This window comes from Lathyrus oleraceus, chromosome 6 (genome assembly GCF_024323335.1).
Source record: "Lathyrus oleraceus cultivar Zhongwan6 chromosome 6, CAAS_Psat_ZW6_1.0, whole genome shotgun sequence".
Lineage (NCBI taxonomy): Eukaryota > Viridiplantae > Streptophyta > Magnoliopsida > Fabales > Fabaceae > Lathyrus > Lathyrus oleraceus.
Genome location: NC_066584.1, coordinates 163,089,000 through 163,098,486, shown reverse-complemented (window position 1 = coordinate 163,098,486; position 9,487 = coordinate 163,089,000). Strand labels below are relative to the sequence as shown.

Here is a 9,487-nt window from a genome sequence, read left to right as displayed (position 1 = left end):
GCATTATGGGTCTCTCCCTCTTTTGGAAGCTCATGGTAATGGTTCCTCAATTTGGATCAAGTTGGAATCCCTAGCACAAGAACACACACATCAAAAAGTTCTATAAAACAAATGAGGAATGGACAAGAGGAGTTTAGAAGTTGGTCCTTTCAAAGTCATCTTCAATATTAAGCATTCTAAAGGCCCAATGCCTAGTTGCTCTTTGACTTTTATAGCACTCTAAAGGCCCAATGCCTAGTTTCTCTTTGACTCCAAATTTGCATAGGGAAAGTCCTAAAGTCTAAGTCCATTTGTCCATTTCTTTGCATTTGGTCCACAACAAACAAACAAAACACAAACACAAAAGTATATACACAATTATGTGCTCAAGTGAGCAAAAGGCAAATTGCATTAACATAAACATGTGCCCAAGTGAGCAAAGGAAAAAGCAAATGAATAATATGTACAAGAATAGTAAATTGCATAAATGTAAAGTGCAAAAAGTAAATGTTAGTGGTTAATGATTAGTGTTAGTAGTTAGTGTGCCACAAGGCAAATTTAGCGCTATGTTAAGCAATCGTAATTGGACTTATGTAGAAGTCACAACTATCTGAGGTCGGTCAATAATAATGTAGGCAACAACATAAGTTAGAAGTCTTGATTAGTGAACCAAGTTCCAACAACTTGCCATGCCAAAAGAAAAGAGAGAATTGATCTTGTATTGGTTTAAGTCCTTTGCATGGTTTAGGAAACAACCTATCCTTAATGCAGACCATTCACTTGATCAATTGATCAAGATGAATTAGATTTGAATCAAGGAAGATTAAGTCTCTCTAATCAATGCTAACTTATCAACCTTCAACTCATTGATCAAAAAGAAAAAAGAAAAAGAAGAAGGAGATGAACAATGGAAAAGGAAGTGGAAAGAATAAAGTGCATTAGATGAAAAAAGAATGTACCAATCAACAAGTGTTGATCAATGACATTGAGGATCATGGTCAAACAATCAAAAACAGAAGTGAGATGAAGATAGGAGGTCAAGAAATGAACAAAATATTTTTGGCACTTTTTAATATTTGAAAATAAACTTGAATTAAAATATTAAAGAAAGGTCAAACTTCAAAGTCACTTTAAATCAACCTTGAAAGGTCCAAGTGATTTATCCCAAGTTCAACAAGGTCAAACAAAGTTTGACAAAAAATTTCAGCATTTTTAAAAGTCAGAAACTATTTTTAATCAATTAAAAATGAATAAAAATAACCTAATTGAACTAAAATCTCAAATAAATCTCAAATCAATTAATAAATTGATGAGAATATTTTTCATAGATCTATCATCATTCAAACAGGTTGAGAAAATATTTTTGTATTTTTTGAATATTAAAAACTATTTAAAATGAATTAAAAATAACCAGAAAAGAGAAAATTCACAAAAAATATCAAATGACAAAATAAATAATATAAAAAATCATTTTTAGAAACTAGAATTTAAATGGAGAAAAATGCAATTGGTCCCATATTTTTTGGAATTAAAATGAAGAAGTTATGAATTTTTAAAAATAAAGGGAATAAAAGAAATTAAAACAGAAATTAGAAAATCAGAAAAAACCACAGGCGTCTGTCAAGCCTCATTAATTGACGTGGCTGATCAGACGGATGTGAGATGCGCGCTCATGGTGAGTCCAAGTCAAATGCGTCACACCTGGCATTAAAGCAAGTAATCCAAACGCATGGCTGAGATTAAAACGTGAGAGATGCATCCAATGGTCCAGATTCAATCTAGCATGGTGGACGGTGGCCAACGCCACCGTCTTCTCCGGCGAGCATTCAAGCTCCGGCCAGAGTTGCAGGTCCTCCAAACTCAACCAAATCTCACGATCCAAGTACCAAATTAAAGTTGGGGTGATGTACATCACCCCTGTGCCATCTATTTCTACTCTAGATCTCCATAGTGAGAGAAATCAGAGGTTGAAACTTGATGGTGTTCATCATGAACTTACTTGATTTTGAAAATTGAGCATACAACAATGATGCCTCAATAGAGAGGACTTCAGACAACACAATAGCCAGGCAAATAGATCAAAGATTAAGGAGTTTCAAAGAAAAAACCAGTTGACGAAAACCTTTGAACTGTGGAGCTTTGAGTCACTTTCCTTGCTTCCTCTTGCTAAACAGAACTTCTATGGACTGGATGATGAAGGTTTAGGAACTTTAGATCTAAAGATTCAACCAAATTCAGTTGAATTTCAGATCTGAAATTTTGAAGAAATATGAATTAGTTCCTTTAGGTATGGCTAGGGATTCAATTGTGCAGCATATCAGGCGCCTTCAGGTTGAGATTTGATGGAGGTATGCACCTCTATTTATAGCTGGAATTGGTTGAGCAAGTGAGTTTCCTCGTGTGCATGGCAAGTGGATTTTCTTTGCATGGGCTTGCATGATCATGTAGAAGGCCCAAACTCAATTGCATTTGCATGCTGATGACCAAACAACTTGAAATGGACGTGTAGTTGGCAATGCATAAGCTTGTGCATGGAATTCTAACATGTTATGCATAATTGAACTTAAAACTTCACCTCTTCGAAAATGCCACTTGAAAAATTGAGACATAGGCATGTGGGTAATGGTTGGAACAAAACTCATTTGGAGTGTGGAAATTTATGAAAACAGGCCATGAAGTTCATAGTGCAAAACATGCCTTTGAGAATTTTGCCAAGCCCTTCTGTTTTGATGATGCAAGCCTCAAATGGAAAAACTTCCAACATCAAAGTTGTAGGTATTTTCAAGACAATCAAAATGGACGTACATTTTGCATCATTTGGATTTTTTATGAAGGAGTTATGGGCACTTGAATTTGGACTTTTTTGCCTTTCAATGCATTTGGTCCAAAGTGACCTATAATGTTTTGCATTATCACATGTATTTATTTTGAGATTTTTAAATTTTGTTCAACATAAAATTTGAAGTAGACATCTTAAGCTTTCCAATTCATTTGATTCCACCTCAAAATCATAAAAAATGAATGAGTTATGTTCTTGGGAAGTTGACCCAAAATTAGGGTTTCAGTCAAAATGACCTATAATGTCTTAGAATAGGAGATGACCTTACAAGCTTCAAATAAACTTTTGATGAACATGAAAGCTGTTCATATTGTCCTTAAGAACATTGTTGCTTTTGGGACCATCTCCATTTGACCAACACATAAAAAGTTGAGTCTTAGTGCATTTCAAAATAGTCAGATGAATTGACTGATCAACTTTCCTAGTCCATAACTCACACCTTGATGAATTGATGATTGAGGACACTCAAATAAGTTCAAATATGCATGAAATTATGAATTAAAGAACTTCCATTGATTGTATTTGACCATGGGCTGAGGTTGTTTCATTAGCAAGGCATTGTGGGTGATCAGATGAATTAGGGTTTCTTTGGGAGACAAACCTCAAACCCTTTGACTTGCTTTGATCAAAATGATGAATTGAGATACTTGGGAGGCATATTTGGTGGATGAGAGCTTTGGGAACCATTACCATTCTTGTTTTCATCTTCTCTTGACCATATCTTTGCACAAAGGACCTCCTTGAAGCTCTTGACTTTGTGATTGCTCAAGCTACAAACAAAAGATGTTAGTGACATATTTTTGTGCTTTTGGTTAGTGAATAAAGATGATAAGAGCAATAATATACAATTCAATCATACTTGGTGATCTCAAACCACTCACAAGAGGTCCCACCCAAAGGCAAGGGGAACCAAGATGCTTATGATCCTTGAGGCTTTGCAAATGCAATGTTATGATGCCATGAGGGATCTTAGGGACAAAAATTGGGGTCTTACAGATGCCCCTATTTAAGTTCATTCTAGCCGGAGAAGTGAAGGTTAAAATCTTCGTCTCGACGGGGTAGAATGGGCTTAAATAATAACAGAGAGACGAATTTTTGGTCCCTAAGAGACCTCATGATGCAAATGTATGTATGCAAAAATGTAATATTCTGTGGAGATATGTGTCCATAAAGAAAGAAAAGAAATCAAGAGAAGCTGACAATTCGTCTGAGTAATTTACTCCATGGGACAGAGACTCTGGGACTCTTATGGGGATAAGAAAAGGAATAAAATGCGTGAGCAGGTCACGACTTGAAACCTGGGGAGCAGAAATCGATGGAAAGACCCGAGCTGACTCAAAGGCGCATGTATTAGGGAATATGCCAATACAGCAAAAGTTATTCATAACGGATACTCCGGATAAAAATCCGGACTATGGCTGGGAGAATCCACTAAGGGACTTTGCTGGGGAAAACCCAAACAAAACTCCTCTGGGGAAGCAACAGGATGAGGTATTACCGGTTACTGGGTAATAAGCTCAACGAGACATGTGATCTGAACACCGATATAAGGGTGAGAGGACAACATGCTCAGGAAGAATGAATATCTAAGACCGGTATAAGGGTGAGAGATATCAAACATCCGAAATCATCTGAGGAAGACCTAAAAAGGTATATCTCAACTCAGGAAAACCTGACTCCGCAAGGAGACAAAAAGTCATAACAGGGAGCAGGGTGGAAGGAACACCAGGGATACCGGTTACTGGGCATATAATAGGTGACCAACCAAAGCGTGAATTAGGGAATATTCCCAAGACACTCATCATCCAAAAGAGGGCTAAAAGCAAACTAGATTATAGGATGGACATTCGATTCCAAAAAAGGGATACAAATCTTACTCGACTGGGGAAGAATAAAAGGCTTCGACCAAAGAGTGCATGAGACATGTCATCTATTACCGTAAGAACGTAGGTAACATACTCGCATGAAGGATTATCCACAACCGACTACTAGGTAAATAAAAGATAAATCGACCGGAAAGAAAGGACATCGGGATACCGAATACTGGGTATATAATGATGATCAATCCAGGGGAGAACCAATCGTCACCAACAACAAAGGGTAGACGAGAGATGACTTGTTGGGGGATAAATTGCTTGATCGGAGCAATTATCCAAGAGATATATCACCGGGCGTGAAGGACTTATCAATACCGAATATTGGATAATGATAACCGTCAAGGAGGGGATTACATCTACTGGATACTGGGTAGAAAACCACGGACAAGTAACCGTCATCGATTAGGATGAACGAAAGGTTAACTCTGCAAGGGGATGAAATAGGGTTTACAACTACCGGTATAAAGGTAGAAAACCACAGATTCCGCCGGGACGAAGATGGATAATTACTGGTTACTGAGCAGCTATTCATCTATACCACAGGGGAGTGCAGGGAACAGTCATAAGAAGCCAGTCTAGGATCAAACTAGATAGGCACGCTGAAACAAAGCTTGTCCCTATGAGGATATAACTCAATGGGGAAGTCCATCCCAATGTATGTGTTGGGAGACAACAGAAACAACCATTATCCACGAGGATATAACTCGATGGGGAATATGGAAGGAAAGATAGACACTTTTTGCTTAAGGGGATGACTCTATATGGGGAGATCAGACACCGACATCTGCTTGGGGAAATGTATTACCAACTAGCAGGGGATAACAAACAAAGATATATGGTAAAGAGTGCAATCATGAATATCTGAATGTTTGAAAATTATATGCACTCATGCGTGGTTTATATATGATGAATGCTGACAAACAAACATTTCTAACACAAACATGGTCCAAAGAATAAGTACACAAACATTCGGTACTACATCTCGAGAGAGAAAGCCAGGACCACAGAGATCTCTGCAGGGGAATGAGCATCCATCATTCCAACTGGGGCAAAGTCGTTACACATATGAGCTCCAATGTAGAAGCAGCTCCACTGGGGAAGTTATCCAAGAGGAGGATGGAATGCTGTGGGGAAGACCTGCCAACATCAGAAGTTTTCAAGGGTCATCAAATACTGTCCCAAATAATGAGATCACATCTGTTGGGGAGGAAGGAATGCTGCTCTGCTGAAGGAAAGAGGGATGAATAATCTTACCCAACACTCTGCTTGAGAGAAAGAACCATAAAAGGTTTCGGAGGAAGAGGACACAAGCATTCCAGGAACATGAACAAATGTCTTACCCTGTCGAGAATCTTACCATCCTTGGGAGAGTATTGAAGACATCCACAGTATCCCTTTGTCATTGTGAATATTCACCCCTTTTAGAAAACAAATTATGAACGATTTGATTAAAACAATGATGTTTTTTTCAATTAAAACATGTAAAACATTTGTTGAAATAGAAACAAATAAGAATACAAATAATTGGATAAAGGCTCTGATAACACGAAATTATATCACATTTTAAGACTTAACTTAATTAGATTATATTATCATTTACTTTAATTTATCCCATTTTATCAGATATTATGCAGTATTTCTTTTCTATTTACATCAGGTACCCATTTTGAAGCAAAAGTGAAAAAGGGAAGAAAAGGAGGTGTAAAAAGCAATAAAAAGGAAACAAATAACCAAGACCAAGCCCAGCCCAAAGAAAGCGCACGTTGCCCCTGTGACGGGCGTCACAAGGAGTGTGACGAGCGTCACACTAAAAGCACTCCTGTGACGAGCGTCACACATGGTGTGACGAGCGTCACACATGGTGTGACGAACGTCACACCAGTCCCCTATATTTTTGGCGCAAGGAACTCAACTGACCACGTTGAAGCCTACTTCCACGCACGCTTAACCCTCGGAACGAGACCACGCACACGGAAACCCTTGAAAAGTAGTTACACCAGCAGCTGTATAAATAGCAGCTAATTGGGAACTTTCAACCACACAGCTTTTGCACGCTCAGTTTTGCGGAAGCTCTGCCAAATTTATTTTTCACGCCTTTGCTTAATTTTCTTCCTTTCCAACATTGTTCATTTTATTTATTTCTTTTGCAAGTTTTACTTTCTCTTTTCCCCTTGCAATTTATCTTCCCCGTTTTTAGCTTTTAGATATTTTTCGCGTAGTAGTTTCTACACCGGAAACTACTGTGCAACTTTATACCGGATTTAACCTTACGTTATATTCCAGTTTTATTTCCTTGATTTAATTTACTGTTTAATTGAAGAATCCAAGAACAAATCCTACCGGCTTGTGGTGGAGTGTTCAAGACCATTGTATTACGCATTCAGGTTCTTTAATCGTTATTTAATTTTTAATGTTTTATTCTATTGTTTATTCATATTGCCTGCCTGGAATGAGTCTGTTTATGCATGATATAAATTCTTATTTATTTAGCATGTCTGGCTAATTTGCCTAGGTATCGGTATGTAAAGTAAGCAGAAAAAGGGGTCGAGACTGAGTCGGCCTATCTAAACTTAAAATTAGAATCAATCTTTTTACGGTCTCAACTTACAGGTTTAATAACAAGATTTTTTACAAAAAGTAAAGAACATAAAGAAGTTAAAACCAACAGAGCGAGAGTTTGAGGTTTTGACTGGACAGTGTGAGTTAGGCATTAATTCTAGATCAGGGCGAGAGCAAGTTTTAGAGTCAATTAAATTCTGACCTTTTCCAAAAAGTATTTTTAAAGATCGAATGTGAGGACGAGAGTTAAGCATTTGGATTTAATCATATAACCTAAGTCAACAGAGCGAGAGTTTGAGATAAGGGTGTTTAAAACGGTCAGTATTTTCTTAAAAAGAGTTTCTGCAACTTTATTGCTTTCAAAATATGGTTTTTGACTTAATTATAAGTGACAGCAACATTAATATAAAATCATGGTTTATTCAACAGAGCGAGAGTTTGAGATAAAACCTTTAACCAATAAAGTTAACTGAAACGATTTATTTTAAAAACCTGGAAACCGACAAAGACTTGATTCCCTAGTTTTGACGAACTACATACCGATATCCGTTTTATTGATATTTAATCTAGATATTAGTTTAGCTCTTAGTTTTTCCCCAAACAATCAAACATTTTCACCTTAGATTTACGTAGTAACTTTAGATAACGGTATATCGATTCATAAGTCCCTGTGGGATCGATATCTTTTAAAACTACGCGATAGAACTGTGCACTTGCAGTTTGTATCCCATTCTCGACTCACACAGTCGAGCGATCAAGTTTTTGGCGCCGTTGCCGGGGACTTTTATTCAATCGATATCGTAACTCTTCCGTTACGCTGTAGAGACTAAGGTTTCTTTTTCCTTCTATTCTTTCTTTCGTTGATTTGTATGCCACGCACTCGCTCTCAAGGCGAACCGCTCTATTTACGAATCAACGATATCGAACTATATCTCCGAGTCTTACGACGAATTCGGGAATATCGTGCTGAAAACAATCTCCCTCCTATAAACCTTCCTGATATCAAAAACATTTTTCCTTCTTTAACCGAGATGGCAGAACCAGCTCGTGCTCTTAGAGATTACGCCGCTCCATCGCAAGATGAACCGCATTCAAGTATTGCTCCGCCCGCAATCGAAGCAAACAACTTTGAACTTAAACCTTCGTTGTTGCAGGCTGTGCAACAGAACCAATTCTCTGGAAATCTTACCGAAGATCCAAACCTTCATTTATCCGTATTTGTTCAATACGCTGATACTGTTAAAGCTAATGGTGTCACTTCAGAGGCAATTCGACTTCGTCTTTTTCCTTTCTCATTAAGAGATAGCGCTAGAAGATGGCTTCAATCTCTCCCTTCCAACTCAGTCACCACATGGAACGAGTTGAAGAAAGTTTTTCTTGCCCGATATTTTCCACCAAGCAAAACAGCTATGTTAAGAGCCCAGATAAACGGATTTAAACAGAAAGACAACGAGTCTCTTTTCGAAGCATGGGAAAGATACAAAGACATGATGAGACTTTGCCCACACCATGGTTTGGAAGACTGGTTAGTAATTCACACATTTTATAATGGTCTCTTATACAATACAAGGTTAACAATAGACGCCGCTGCAGGTGGTGCACTAATGAACAAACCTTATGCTGATGCTTACCAGCTTATCGAGAGCATGGCCCAAAACCACTATCAGTGGGGAACCGAACGAACAACAGTGGAAAAACCTCAACCGAAAACTGGCATGTACGAGATAAGTAACCTTGATCACGTTAATGCAAAAGTGGATGCTTTGGTCCAGAAGATTGAAAGTTTAAACGTATCACCTCCAACCGCCGTGGTTGCTATAACTCAGAATTGCGAGGTCTGTGGAATCCAAGGCCACACTCCTGCGGAATGTCAACTCTTGACTGGAATCCAAACAGAGCAAGTAAACTATGCTCAAGGAAGCCCCTATTCGAATACCTATAACCCAAATTGGAAAAACCATCCAAACTTTTCATATAAGAGTAATAATGCTCTATACGCACCTGGACAGTCTCCGAATCAAACCCCATCTGTACCTCCGGGATATTAGAAACCGAATCCTAACAATAATAACCCTAGAAAATCCAACTTGGAAATCATGATGGAAAACTTTATAGCTTCCCAACAACAAACCAATAAAGATTTCTTAAACCAGAACATACACACTGGCGAACAACTTAAACAACTAGCAAGCAAAGTAGATGCCTTGGCTACCCATAACAAAATGTTAGAAAC

The 9,487-nt window shown here is 37.9% G+C and overlaps 1 pseudogene; it reads right to left on the bottom strand.

Annotated features, from left to right (window-relative positions):
• Window positions 1–8,670: 8,670 nt before the first annotated feature.
• On the bottom strand, window positions 8,671–8,770 carry LOC127099039 (uncharacterized; annotated as a pseudogene).
• Between the last annotated feature and the right edge of the window lie 717 nt (window positions 8,771–9,487).